Here is a 16566-nt window from a genome sequence, read left to right as displayed (position 1 = left end):
GTAATGCCCTGAGCGCACTGCTTTGTTTGAATATGCCTTTGGCTTATGACGCTACCAAGCAGGATTTCTCAGGCAGTTCTCAGGGCAATCATATATGCATTTCTCAAAGGGAAATCTGCCCAACGATTTGCTCAGAACAATGCCTGTGCCTTTAAAGCACGAATGCCTGTTATGAGAAAATAACAGTGAGATGGAGTGAGTGAGTCAGAGTGTGAGTCAGAGTCAAAGGCTCTCAGAGCTAAACTTAGTCTGATAGTGGTGTTTCCTCAACTGTCTATGGCCATTTTCCATTGCATTAACTTGTGCTCACTGTTACGCATGAAACAGACTTTTGAATAAATCTATGGGCACATTTGGAACACTTGACTCTCTAACCTTTTCTTACTCTCACTAGTCAATGTAATTTGTCACAGGACAGTTCTGCAATTGTTGCCATACTGAACAAACAACAAATATTAAAAAATAATCACAATAATCCAAAGTAATCAACATGACGCCATCAATTAAGATTTTTTAAAGCAAATAGCTGCATGTTTGTAATATAAACAAATCCATCATTAAGACTTTAAACTGTTGACTTCAAACTGTTGCTCTCGGCTAACATGAGTCACCTTCTTATAATCTAACTTTTTTTCCAGTGAAAAAGCAGGCTTGTCTGAATCAGAAGAGAAATGTGCACAGATCAAGCACCATTTACAAGTGAAAACAGTCCAGAACAACTCATTCTGATGGCACCCAGTCACTGCAGAGGATCCATGGTGAGCAATTGTGTAATGCAACAATTCTCCAGATCTGTTACAAACTCATCTACAGCTTGGATGTCCTGAGGGTGATTAAAATGCTAAATGTTCAGCAGAATTTCACTCTTGGGTTAACTACTACTCATTTAAAAATGCAAATACTTACTTATGAGCTAGCATTTTGTGTGTCCTAAATATATATCTGAAATATACAAGTTTTGCATATTGTCTTCATTGGTAACCAAGTACACTAACTTTAAAAAAAGGCATTGATAACACAACTGAGGGTCTTTATTTGTGTAAAATTCGATGTGTCCTATTTAATACAGAAACTATGTTATTCTAAGTTATTTCTTAATATTTCTGTTGAAACACATCACTGCCTATCTTGAATAATATGGAGAAACACAAGACAAAACCACATCTCTGAAGTAATGAATGTGTATCAAGGCCGGGTTTTAGACACATCGCTGTCACTTCCTGATTATGGAAGAAGTAAAGACTGTGTCTTGAAGCTTGTTGTGCCATGATACAAACCCTTTTCTCTGAGGGCACAAACAAATGTTTCCAATGACAACAACAGAGCTGCTGCTTCATATATCAAAGTAAACCTACAGGTATAACTGCACTTTTTAGTACATTATGTTACCAATTGTATCAGTGAATAGCAGACTTGACAGCAATGATGTCTGAATGTTAAATGTGAATGTTGAAACTGTGTATTTTGAAATCTATTTATATAAAACATTAATAATATAATTTTAGAATAAATTTTTTATACTTTTTTCATTGCACATGCTGTTATAGAAATAGAAATAATGCAGAATACGAACTTAGCAACTTAGCAACTTTACGAGATTTTAGGGTATTGTTTTTAGCTTTTTTAAATTCCTGAAACATTCACTAACTGTGTGAACTGAACCGAACAAATCATGAGTTATTACATAATAGCTTTCGTACTAAAATGTATTCTAGATTTATTATATATATATATATATATATATATATATATATATATATATATATATATATATATCTTTTCCAAAAATTTTGAAAATGGTTTTAGTATTTTTTTACTTTTTTGCAGGTTGTTGATAGACCACCTTTGCTTTTTCAATCTCATATTCCTTATATAAACCACAGTGTGAAAAACTAAGCAAATAGTCCTTTTTTTCTCAGCATCTCAGCTATGTTTACAGTAAATACAGCAAGTGAACTGCATATGCTGTGAGTTTAAGATGCATATGGGAACACAGTGTGTGCCAGACCAGAAATGCTTTATTTTCACATTTGTTTTATTTTCATCATTTTTATGGACCAATGATTACAGCTTTGTAATGAATAATGTTTGAAAACCTGTTGTCATAGAAGTAGAGAAGTCTTCCTGCAGTTTTCATTGGTAATTTATATCTGACCATAGTTAAAGTATTGTCTCAACTTATTACTGTTACAATGTCCTAAATATTTTTCAAGGTATTATATAAAACTTAGAAATTTGTGGCAGTATTAATGTGGTAGACCCCACTGATTGGGAATAAGTGATTTGGTGGGTCTGTATGTGTTAGTTGTCACATAGTTGTAAGGCAGAGGATTGAGTGCACCTGCTAGACCCTCTCATGACTGTGGGAGGGCTGCAGAATCCCTAACCCCCTCACCGCAACCTCAGCATTTTCTGCTATTGTCTGCCTATTAAACACAGATGCCCTTAACACACAATCCCCCACACACAGAAACACATACCTGAACACACACACACACACACACACACCTCCCGAAGTGGTCAGTAACACAGTCCAATTGTGGAAATTTAAACAAGCCTCATTCATGCACAAATTCACAAATACAAAACTGTGCTTTAATGCTCATGCAACAAAAGACAGGGATATAACGCCATTGTCTTCAGAGCGGAGGAGTGTGAGCAGAGTGTGCCATCAGGAATGTGGATAAATCCAGCACTATAGGCTTTATATGATTATCCAGCAATAACAAACAAAGGCTGATGAATGCTGATTCAAAATAAATTAAAATCTTGGTAGATGTGCTAGTCTTACATTTTTATATCACAAACTGGCCTGCGAACTGAATAAAGCTTTCAATAAAGCTTTTGGCAAAGTTTGATGTGAGCCTTCATTCTCTCTGCAGCTCTGGATTTGTTCTTGTGCCAATGGAAATTTACTCTGGCCTCCCTTTCTGAAACATCACAGCATAAAAAATAAATAAATAAATAAAATAAACATGTCTCACATTGCCACTGTACTGTGGATTTGATAGTTATATTATCCATTTCATGTAAAAGAAAAGTTTACCTCAAATATGAGACATAAATGACCTTCCATATGTCAGTCTATCTGAAACACTATTGGCTAACCTGTACATTTTTCTACTTCCCTGTGTCCTTGTGAACTTGGATCTCGAAGAGATTTTGGAGCAACACGTGTGCTGAATAACCAACCATAATCACCATAATCATTTCCTGGTGCTGACTTCTGGGAACTCATAGCACAGCCATGCTCATGCCAGCCTTTGTGGCAAGAGAGTAGCTCTTCATTCAAATATGTGCAAACAGATACTATGTTTCAACCAGCTAGGACTAGAAAAGGCAAACTAGGGACACACAAAATTTTCATTGATTGAAGTAGTACAGGTATGAAATGAAGTCACATAACCAAAGTGCCTGGGTTTTAAAATTTAGAGTTGTCCCGGGCATTAAGTAATGACCACATATTAGTCATTCTGCATTTTGATAGGGTGGCCATATGCGCCGTTCATACAGGACACGTCCCGGACAGGATTTTAATAATGCCTAAAACATCCAGAGCAGTTTGACCTGTATACCTGTAACATGTATTGTACATAATCGACCAATCATGTGAGAAGGTGAGATCTAGAGGGAATGATCAAAGCGATGCAAATATGTGCAGGTGTTTGTTCGTTCGATTGACTTGAAGCGTCACTGAGCACAAATCCAAAAAACAACAAAGTGCGCCACAATGCTTTAAGTCAAACCAACAAACAAACACGTGAAAGCGATTCGAAAGCATAAGGACCCGTCTGCTCTGGTCTTTATAGCTCTCATGAATGTTACGCAACGATAAACCTGCACAGTGCAAATAGCCAAAACCTGAATATTTTAGGCAATGTTAAAATCCTGGCTGGGACGTGTCCCGTATGAATGGCACATGTGGTCACCCTACATTTTGACTACAAGTAGAAATTACAAAGTCAAACAAACAGACTCATTAATCGGCCCCAAAGAGCATTTGGACACTTAATCCCCCACTTATGTACAATGTCATCACAAAAAAAGAGAAAATATCCTGTTTGTCACGTATTAGTATAGAAACATGTATACTTCAAAGAACAAATGTGAAAGTACATAAGCTAATTAGTTAATTAATTGACAGCAGGTGGACATGATAACTAATCAGACAACACAGTAAAACTAGGTCACAAGACAAGAAAGACAAAACTCAAAACGCAGTGAAGCATAGATATGTAACGTGGCATTTGCAAACAAATGTTAATGCTTCTCTCGGCCATGTTTTTACAGTGACATCTACTTGGCCATGGTCACTTTAGTGGATGTATGAGACAGGACACAGGTGCCCTAGCAATTGTGAATTTAATTAAGAAAATGTTTGAATAATATATCTATTATTTGTTTAATAATATATATACATATATAAGTACAAAAAAGACACCTCATATACACATAAGAGGCATATACAAAGTTAAAATAAAAATAAAAATGCACACTTAAAGTGTAGACAATCTAAGTCCTTAAGATCCAAATACATAAAATACTTAAAAAAAAGAATAATTATAAACAAAACATCCCATAATTGTGTGCTGTGATGTTGCATACCAGATGTACTTCAGTGCTCTCCTCCACTGAAAATGCAGTCTTTCATAATGTTTCCTGCATGATTTTCAGCGTGTATCAGCATGAAAAGTGGTGTCTGGTGCTGCTGATAGTACGTAGAGGTTCTGGATGAGTGCAGAGGTGGTTCAAAGCAGTCTTGATTTTTTTGTATCTCTCATTCCTTCATTTCTTGTGGGTCCTCCTCTGAATATTTAATCTCATTCTCTTAAATCCAAAGAACAAGGTGATTTACACATTTGTTCCTCCTCTGCAAAACATTCAATTCCTGATCTTAATCCACATGACAAGACCACATGCACAAACAAGTACTCAACATAATTAGTTCCTAAACATTATATTTGTTTGAGACACATTGCAAGTCAGACAGATAAACATATCAGTAAGAAGGAAATGCTGAGCGGGAGAATATTTCAGGCAGTGTGAGAATTAAAATCATTGTTAGAAATTTTAAGATGGGAATGATACAGATGAAAAACCTCCTTGATTTAAGGGAACAATATTCTGTTCTCTGAGCAGTGACCTGAGAGGATTTATAATGTAATTAGAGAGCTTGGTTTGAATAAACCATCTAGGATTTTAATATATACATTAAGAAGATATTTGATGAAATTCACTCACAGGCCATCCAGAGTTTTCTACTGTCGATGCTTATCTGCAAAAAGATAAGTTGATATTCTGAGATTCATAATAACCTGCCAGTTTGTGCTGTACTAAAGATTCATTCAAGATGTAAGTGGCCCAGAAGATTATAGTTTGGATTCACCAGTCCAGTGTTTTCGCTGGCTTGTACAAGACCTTGAAAGTTTGAGCACATCTGAGCAGAAATCATATGCAAATTTTCAACAATTAAAGGACTAAATAAATAAATAGAACAGAGAATGGTTGAGTCTTTTTGAGAACCTGAAATCATTTAATTCTTGTCTTAAGGAATTTTTTTTTTTTTTTTTCAAACACTGAAGTTATATTTAAAAAATATATATATATATATCAGCTGGCTAAGAACAATAAACTTAAAGATGCATTCTCTGAAAACAAGTCTTCCAATTCAATACAAGATTATATATTTTGAGAATGTTTAGATATTTTTATTGGAAAACGATTTAAAATATAGTGTTATATTTTACAATAAATGCATGACATGGAAAGGGGAAAAAAACAAGATTTTGTGACCACAGTATAATACATGTATAATATTTTACTAAAACAAGGGATCAAATAAATTCAATTATGTGTGAAGCTCCATAAATTAGGGAAATGTTTTGGGTCATATTTTTAGTTATTGTTATGTAATGTGCATTGAAATTGTGTGATAAATAATCATGGCTTAACGGTACACTCTTATTGTTTATGATTCCATGGGCACTATAGCAATCTACTGAGATGTATACTGTAACAGAAATGAGTCGAACCAGACAAATTAAAGAGTCTATCAAAGGGTGTGTTTGAAACACGAAGCCGAATTCCTCAGGAAGTCATAAAACATTCTGTGCCACAAGTCCCAAGCAAGATGAGCAACCAACTTGTTAACAAAACAGCTTTCAACATTAACACCACTAGAACAATTATACCGCGTTTCCACCGAAATTACCCAGAACATTTTTACAAGGAACTTTTTTTCCCAGGAACTGTTTTCCCCCAGACCTGTTGCTTTCTGCGTTTCCACCATAGACAGTAAAAGGAATGGACACAGCGACCCGATTGGAACTCAATTGAGACAAGTGAAGCCCATTTTTAGCGTTTTTTAGCACTTCCGTTTCTGAAGCGCAGACTCAAACAAAGCTTGACGACGTCAGCAACCTGTCTGACAGATGTACATCTTCTAGTAGCTGTGCGTGGAAACTGCCATCGTTAATCTTGCAGAGACGGCGAGCTTGAGAGGGGAGTTCTTTGGCGTGAGTGAGCAGGAGTAAGTATTCTGATTAATTATTTTGTATAGTATTTTAAAATGTAACGCCAGTACGCCATATTAAGTTAATTGCCTGCGAGCTTCTCCTCCTGTCTGTACAGTAATGCGACAGAGAGTTGAGTGGTTATGACGCAATAGTTAGCCTATTTTTTACAAAAACTGTTTCTACGGGGCCATAATGTAACATAGAAGGTAATGGAGCCCTTTATACATTGTCGTGTATCTTTAGAAATAAATGATGGACAAATGGAGTCTTTAAATGCCTCACAAGTTGTTCACTGTCAAAATGAAGCCAAAATGAATGGGAGTCGATTGGAATGCTAACGCAAGTGAAGTTCTGCTACAAGATGGCAGCACCCGGCCGACTTCCTTGGGGCCTGGTTTCCACCGCGGTGTAAAGTACCGGGAACATTAGGCAAATGACTGGTGACGTAGGTCTGCGTGCGTTTCTCAATACAAAGTACCGCTGATAAAAAATAAAAAAAAAGTAGGCTGATTTTGGACGTCCGCTACGACGCAAGTCCGGTAAATCTATAAACAGCAGCATACTTGATAACTTCAGTCTGCTCGTCTTGGCTACTGCAATTTTCCTTAGTGTATATTTACAATAAAACGAAATAGGATATCAAATACCACTGCCTCCTTTGGTTTTCATTTAAGCATAATAACAGCTGCAGAAATGTACTTAGTTCAGGGATGTGTTACGTTATATACAGCCATTACAATGAAACGAAATAGACTTGCCTTTTTTATTTTCATTTTAACATATAGATAAATTGAATACAGACCAAAGAAAACCTGTTAGATTTACCCCGCAGCTGAATTATATTTTATGTTTAACCACTAAAGAGACATCAGAGCCAGCGGCACATATCAGAAGGTCTATCCAAGGTGAGACTGCTTCTCGGTGGATAGATGATCACTGAGCTCCCGCTGATTGCATGGAGCTCACCGTCTCCGAGATCGGCGAAACACATTTTGAAATAGGCGCTGTCTTTATAAATAAACAACAGATTTGAGTTTTAAACAACTACATTCTAGCCTGAAATACTTTTAAAATTACATTTCATGACATAATAACAGTAATATTTTGAAAATGTTGATCCGAATAAATGGTGGTTGAACTCAACCAATCAGGATGTTTAGCGTCAAAGTCCCGCCCCCGAAAGTTCCGGAACTTTGAAAAAGTTCCACCTCGACAGCAGGGACTTTTTGAGGGGCATTTTTTTACCCGGAACTTTATTTAGTTCCTGGTTCCTGCAGTGGAAACACACCAAGTACCAGGCCAAAGTCCCTAGTTCCTGGGTAAAGTTCCTGCAGTGGAAACGCGACTTTATTTACAATTTCAATTCGAAGAAGAGAAATTTGGTGTCAAATGGGTTGTTCGTAAGTGAGATGCAACGTCGGGCATCACATGTAAACCCATGAGAGTTAAAACACTTTCTTAAACACTTCCCCCACCCAGCAGAACCAGACTGAAATTCCTAAGGGGGGGAAGGGGCTTTGAAACCTCTGTCTTCACAGAACATCCCTATGTCAGAGAATGACAAAGAAACTGTCTTTTGTACATATATATGGACCAAAATGAACTCCAAAATGACTTCTAAATGAATATCATTCCATCGCTTAACTCCATATTCATTTATATGTAACCCACACATTTGACTATCATGTATAATCACTTATTGTGTATGTCTTTTGATAGCTATAGTGAAGTGACATTCAGCCAAGTATGGTGACCCATACTCAGAATTTGTGCTCTGCATTTAACCCATCCGAAATGCACACACACAGAGCAGTGAACACACACACACACTGTGAGCACACACCCGGAGCAGTGGGCAGCCATTTATGCTGCGGCGCCCGACTATAGGACATGACTATAGGATACATAGTCATGTCTAGTATTTATATAATTGAATCTGCTTGCTTGAATTAGTCCAGACAATCATTTATTTGTCAAATATATCATAACCTGGTAATAGAAATCATGTCCAAAATTAAACCCTGCAAGGCAGGAAAATTCGGACCACATGCTTGGTAAGATAAACATATGATTTATGATACCCCAGAGCCAAGACAATATCTGATTGGTCAAGACAACATTTGAGTTGTGGACAACAGGCCAGTTTAAATACTTAGGACACCATAAAATCTTGCTTTTAGTTCTAGCCTTGCTTTTGCTATCAGTCATGCCTGCTCTTAGCTTTTAGCTTTTAGCCTTTAGCCATGCTGTTTGTCATCACTATTCTTTGAGCGCGGTTGCAGCGTGCTTCAGCCTGCACGCCTGCTGCTACTTAGCCACGATGAGAAGAAACACCACCTTGTCTCGTCAAACTTTATTTATTTTCTTTTCCGTTTGAGAGTTTTGTGTTCTCAGTTAAGTTTTGTAACGTCGAGCCCCCGACGCCTGACCGTTCAACTTTAACCAGCCACACAACTGCACCTTCAGCCAACGCCCCACCACAGGCCTTCCTAAGACGTCACTTCAGCGACTACTGAACTTCCAGCCAATCAGCGACATCGGGATACCCCTTTCAACGGGATTCCTTTTTCACAGGAAACCAAGGCAATGTATCCTCAGACATTTGTGCTGGTGTATCTAATATAATTTTAACCCCATTGAGGAACTCAATGCGAGCGTTAATTAAGTGATTGGTGGTTGTTCATGTCTATGCAATTTAACTTATTGCTGTAAACTTGGGATTCCATATTTCCATTCTCTTAAACTCATCTTTCCCTAACTTTCGATCTTCCTGCAACTTTTATGCGTTTATGCGTTAGATTAGTTTATATGTCTTAGATTTATCTAATAAAGCCTTATTCATATTGAAAAGAGAAGTATCTTGTGTTTTGTGCTTACAAGTTAATGTCTTAAACTGCCGATCTTGTTACTGTGCTAATTGATAGTGTTTTCACTATACTTTGGATATTAATATCCAGCGCAGATTTGATGTTAAACGGCTTGTTCAGTGAATTGCAGGGCGTCTCAGCGATCAGCCGTGAAACAGTGATTCTGTTCAAATTCCCTTTAAATTATTAAATGATTCCCTTTGAGCTAAATTGACCTGTTTCCGTTACAATACTGACAGAGTAACGTATTTAAAATGTCTCTGTGTGCATTTTAATAGGGGTAAAATACTGCACCATTACCTTATGAGGACGGATAAGTGGCGTTATCTTGCTAACGCTGGAATGAGGACGCAGAGTTTGAGAGAACTTCACTCACATAGGAGGATCTGAAAATTAGATTTGAAATTGAATCTCATACAAAAACTCCCGAAAGCAACATGAAAAAGCGATCTTTAAGATATGGGGATGAAATCCACAACTGAAATGGATATAATGTTTCTGTTTTCTTTTCATAAAGTACAACCTGGAGGACATATCGATACTTTAATGAGTGCCCAGACACAAACATTCTTAACCTGCATTACTTGGTGAATTGGAGATTAATATTAATGAAACAGCATGTAATATTGCGGATCATGTAAAAGCAATAAACAATATATTAAATTAAACGATAAAAGCAGCTGAGTCTCTGAATATACGGGACTAAAGCATTCATATTAAGGAATGTTGGACCTTGCAGGTACCACATATGAAACAGCTCAAAGCTACAAGTCATTGTACACTGTGGTCTTACAAAACTTATATGAAGACATAAACCAAAATAAACAATTGACTGAAGCTGTCACACAAGAATTGGTACAATAAAATGTGTCAGATGTGACGGTGTAAATTTTATTCACAAGAAGTTAACAAGGCATTCAATTGATGTCTATTTACTTATACAGACATTTCTTTATATGGGTGAATTATGCCACTGTTTTGGCTTATTTATAACTCCCCTAGTTTAACAGTTGAGTTTTACTGTTTTCGAATCCATTCAGCTGATCTGAAAATAGTCCCCAGTTAGTTTGTGTAGTTGCAGCAATAGCAGAGTTGCTGGGGACTATTTTCAGGCGCTGTGTTATATCACTTCGCCTGCTGCACTCATAGTACAGCAGCAAAGTTCCTTGATTATTAATCTGGAATGAAAGTATAGTTCCTAGCCATATCGATCTAAAAAATCACAACTTTTACATTTTTCGTTGGTCTTAGTACATGATGTAACTACAGAAGAGTCAAGTTTTAAATAGGAAAAATATCTAAACTCTTTGGTCATTATTAAGCGAGACGCTAACGGTCTAATCAGATTCAATGATCTATGCTAAGCTAAGCTAAAAGTGCTACAGCCAGACCTGGAGATCGGCTGAATGGATTCGAAAACGGTAAAACTCAACCGTTTACCTCTAGGGGAGTTGGAAAATGAGCCTATTTTTAAAAAAAGTGAAGTGTTCCTTTAAGGCTGCATTTCACTGACAACAGTATATAAAAACCGGATGCTACCAAACAGAGTTCTCATCAACCAAAATAGCAGAACTACTTCTAAGAGAATGAAACCATGCCCTTTAAATAACTGTGGCATGCTTTGATCATTTAACATAGATTTTACAACAGCATCATCTGGCTGCATAGGAATGCATGAGCCATTGTGAAAAATGACATCATTCTGGATGTGCAGTCAAGCAGAAATATTTCAGAGGAACAGTGCTTTAAAGTCTTTAAGACGAGATGGATGGATGTGGTGACCCAGGAACTGCAGGCAGACAGATGGTGTGGAGTCTCACCTCAGCCCTGCAGCTAGTTTCTGCATGGCTGCGTCCCGCTCTTCTGCGTTCTGCTGCGAGCGTCGCAGTATGTTGCGCAGCTCCTGCAGGTGGTCAAGCGTGCCAACCAGCTCACCGCGAACCGTCTTCATCTGACTCTCCAGCAGCTGTGTGCGGTGGAGAGAGTTACGACGGTCTCGCTTGCTGCGCTGGACCTTCTGCTCCAGATCAGACACTAAGACCAGAGCAAATAGACAAATGAGTCTGAATATACACTCATCAGTTCATAACTATACACATTCATTTGTCAACATGAAAAGCATGATATACAACCTTCATAAGGAAGCAACAAAAAGTTGTTACGCTTTCTTTAAAAAAAGTCTAATACACACTAATACACAAAATAAAGGTTTCACAAGTTTCACAATGAAACCAGAAGTAACATTTTTTATTTTTATTTTAAATGAATAAATAGTGTTTTTTTTTTTCATTTATTAATTCCATTTGTGGAATGTGTAAGAAATTAGACAGCAGTACTTAGAACTGTTGAGTCTTGAGAGAAGGTTTTGAATTCATTACCCACTTGTCTCTTTGTCTTTTCTAAACACAGAAAATAAATAAATAAAGCATTTAAAACACTGAAGTTTTCTGTTTAAAATGAGAAGGAAAATATTAATTGGGTAAGTACAATAAGCTTAATTCAAGATATATTCTCTGAAAACAAGTCTTAGATATATTTGTAGAAGTTAATTGCAAAAAAATATATATATATTTTTTTTATTATTATAAATTTCATAATTAGGTAACATTTGAAGTTTTGGTTTTCCAGTAGTTTTTATCTGAAAGAGAAAGATTATGAAATCTTGTCATTTTGGTCACCAAATGTTTCTTGTTTTTAAAAAAAGTAAAGTGCAGATATTCACTATTGTGAACAGGTAATGTAATGCTCAGATTCCCAGACAATATCTCTGATGAGGATTCAGATACAGACCCATAGTGTCTCCACAGGCTTTGCTTTCTGAATCCGTCTCTGTCTTCTTCTCCAGCAGGCCTTTGGTTTCTTGTAGCATCTTTTCCATATGAGCCAGCTGAGAGGCGTTGGCTCCGCTGGCCCTGCGGATGAGCAGCCGTTCTCTCTCTCTCTCACTCAACTCTTTCTTACACTGACTCATCTTCTCTGTCAGTGGCCAGTGCACAAAAGCACAATCAAACACTTTACAATGTTAAATTAAAATACAACTAAAACTGTATTTTTCCCTGCCAACCCTGATTTCTCCTGCTACTTAGCACAAAATACTACAAGAAAGACGACTAATAATGTTCAGCCAAACACTACCTTGTCATTCTGTTTCCTGTTGTAGTATCCCATTGTGTTTTTATTCTAATGCTTGCCTGCTTCATCTAAAGTAGTCAACCAAATCAGTTCTGTATCTGTAAACAGTCTCTCTGCTAGAAAGGAGCAGACGGTCTTCTTTTATACTTGTTATTGAGAGCAAAATTAACCTGCAGGCAAACAAACAAAGAGTGAACAGAGAGCCGTGGCAGTCATGAGACCAGCCTGATTCACAGCCTTCAGCAACGTGGCTATCTACACTTCACTAAGCACCAATGGACAATACAGCTAGGCATTCTGGGTAGCTCCACATTAAAACAGTTTTGCCAGTACCAGAATGTTCCTGTGTGAATTTTACACAGCTACACATAAAGCGTCAATAACTGACATGTGAGAATTTCTATCTCCATCATTAGCATATTTCTACCTCTATCTTGGTTTATTGATTATAAACTCTGTTGTGTGCTTTCAGAGATCATGTCCAGAAGCAAAACCAGGCCCTTTGTCTCTTTTTAAATCTCTTAAGTTTAAGTTTGCTCTAAAAAAAGATCTTTATTTTATTAGAACTTCCACAGCGCAGGTGTCTCTCACATGGCTTATAGAGATCTGAACAAACATAAGGACTTGCCTAAAGACTCAGCCTGCAGGGCACCACAGCAGCTCTTCATGTCAATAGGAATAAAAATAAATGGTCTTAACCATAGGCTATTAATAAAGTAGCACTAGCTCTGTCAGGAGTGCTTGCTTCTCTGTTCAGTCTCTTATTGAGGACAGTTTAGTCAGTTATAATGAGGCAGTCTTGTGATGAGTCACAAACACTTTGTTGGTAGCATGGTCAACAGGAGACAAAGGACGGGTGTCCTTCTCACATGCTAACACAAGAGTTTCAATATTTGGGACAGCAGGACCACTTATAGACTTAAGCTGACTGATGAAAAAAGCAGTTTATTAAGTATGATTCAGGGATCAGATTATGGAGCTCTGCTATATTTTTGGTAACGTGAACATGAAGGTTACATCAGCCAATGCCATTGCAGGTAAAGACCTACCTGTTTAACATTTTCTGTGGTGTCTGACGGCATTGTTATAGTTAACAAAAAATGTAAAATATTTAAATAAAATAAAATAATGTTAAATTGAAAAAAACTAAAAAACAAATAAAAGCTAATTTAAAATATGAATAAATATTATACTATACTGAATAAATACTATCAGTATATAATACTAAAATAGGACTGTAGATATTTGCCTTTTTTAAAAAAAAATTTCAACACAGTGAACAATTGTTGGGTTTCGTGTGTGATCTCAGTTATATATATATATTAGTGCTGTCAATCGATTAAAAAAAATTAACTAATTAATCGCACAATTTTTTAAAATTAATCGCGATTAATCGCGATTAATCGCAATTAAAAGACTGAAACTTTTTGGATATGTAAATGTAAAATGTAAATAATTAAGGTAAACTCAAGACAAAGAAACTATTTAAATTCAAAATATGATTGTTTATTGGAATTTTTGTTTAACTTGTAACACAGATTTTCTCATGTAAACAACATACCTGCAATAAACCATCAATATCCTCCAAATTAACTGTTGGCTTGAAAGCCATATTTATTACAGAAATAAAAACACAGGCATGTAAGTACCATTTGAATTTCAAAACAATCAATGCCAATAAAAAACAAAAATGATTTCCATGTTGAATTCTAAGTGGACTGCAAAAAAATTCCAAAGTATAGTCATTGCCAGTGCTTTAAGTGGGCCGGTACGCACCGGTACTCAGTACCGCCACTTCCAAATATAGCTCTTGAGCGTACCGCCACCTCTCCGTGCGCCCAGAACGTGCTTTTAGCGAACCAGTACGTTCATTTGGACATCTGTTTTAATAGAGGTTTTAATCTTTTACCTGCACTGCCGATTTTCAGAGCGCCCTTCACAATGCAAGCTTCCTAATTCATCCCACCCAGAGCAGAAACTACATTACCCATTCACCCTTAAGTTATACAAGTGAATAGCGCATGTGTCGCTTTTCCCACTGTTAAGTGTCAACAACTCAACGTGGCCGGAGAAGGTGTGTGAAACTCGTTGTGAGTTATACTAAAGCAAAATCTTGAGTATTTATTGTCTGATAAACATTAAAAACTGTCTGCGGAGGTTGAGTCGTCCTGCAGCCCCCGCTGGCTGTTCATTGGCTGCAGCATCTTTTTTTCTAAGTTCTAAAAAAATACCGTAGACGGCAAGGCACAAATTTAGATATTCATTTATCTAATTAATCTATAGCCTATGCACAAAGACAATATGATCTTTTTGTCCCCTTTTTGTTTTAAAGCTTGATGAAGAGAGAGAGCGCAAGTTGCTGCAGCTGCGAGGAAGACAGTGATGCACGCGCACAGGAGTGATTGACAGTTCGCGGCACTGTGTACAAAAAATACTCCGCTACACAATTATTTAGTTTATTTTCGTTTAAGCTTATTAACGTTAGCGTTACAGAAAGGTCTGATTTACGCACTGTTACAGTCATTGTTTTTTTTGTTTTTTAAACAATGACATGAGTTCATGATTTTAATGTTGCTGTTTCTTGTGGCAGACTAAATGAAGAGTAATGTTTCTTTTGGCAGACTGAAGAGTAATCCGGCAGAGTTTTATACTGAAACTTTCCGTCTAAAAGTCCTTCCTTGGTCTTATCCATATTTCTTTGCACGTTGAACACACATAGGCCACAACTGGAAATAAAAAAAACTGCAACCGCGTTAATTGCGTTATTTTTTTTTAACGCGTTAAATATTTTAAATTAATCGAATGCGTTAACGCGCTAATTTTGACAGCACTAATATATATATATATATATATATATATATATATATATATATATATCCTAAATTGGTTCATTTTTATATAAATAAATAAATGAACAATTATATATTTTATTGCAGCATAAGTGGATGTTATAAGTTGCACTTAGAAAATTCAGCTAGATAAAACAAAAACTATTTCTGTCTTCATTTCAGGCTGCAAATTTTTTTTAAATCATTTTAAAGGGGGGTGATTTATTTTATATATACATTGTAATGATAAAATCTCCATAGTAATCGGTAAGAAGGAGGCTGGAACTGGCGCACAATCAAAAACGAAACTTTAATAACTCCAAATAAACACAAAACAGCGCACCAGCCCCTCATGGACGACTGGTGCGCATAAATAAAAGCAAAACATAAAATAATGGCCCAGGCCTGGTCCTCTCTCGTCCTTCACGGTCGTCGCTCCAGTTTTATATCCTTCCATCTCCTGCGTGGGACTCGAGACCGGTGGTGGGTCGCAGGTGTAGCTCATCTCCAATCACTACACCTGGCCTCACTCCTGTTCCCAAGTCTCTCGGCCCCGCCCCACTCGTCACACACACACACACACACACACACACACACACACATATATATATATATATATATATATATATACCCACTGTATGTGATAGAACACACTTGGACACAAGGAGTCCCTGGAAGATCGTTATATGACCAAATATCAGAATAATTTCCTTAAAATAAAATAACATACTGTATGATGACTTTAATATTGTTGTTAATATTGTTGAGAGACTGAACCAACAAAAAATTTCTATTCATTTCGTTACACCCACCGAACCCCCACTTGACTCTTCAGCTGAACACTGGGAGTATTATACCACCACAAATGAGATCTACTGATTAAAGAAAGAAAAAAAGAAAAAAAACTAATTTTGACTCAGGGCCTCAGGCTTGTGCTTCCTTGCATAATAATAATAAAAAAAACCTTCCTTCTTTGATCATTTGATTATATCAAGTTGTAGTTAAAAGTAGACATACAAGGCAAAATATTCTGATATGTTGTATATCATCTTGGAGTTTTAAACTGATACCGACAAATCTAAACTGCCATGTGTCAAATAATGACAAGGGTTCATATGGTGTCAATATAAAATTGTAAGATAGACACTTAATCACTATCAACATCACAGTTGAAATGAGGTTCACAGGGAGAAGTTGGAAGATTTATGGGCTGGTTACTATTTT

The sequence above is a fragment of the Carassius auratus genome, chromosome 31 (genome assembly GCF_003368295.1).
Source record: "Carassius auratus strain Wakin chromosome 31, ASM336829v1, whole genome shotgun sequence".
Classification (NCBI taxonomy): Eukaryota; Metazoa; Chordata; class Actinopteri; order Cypriniformes; family Cyprinidae; genus Carassius; species Carassius auratus.
Note: the sequence above shows the minus strand (reverse complement) of the source record.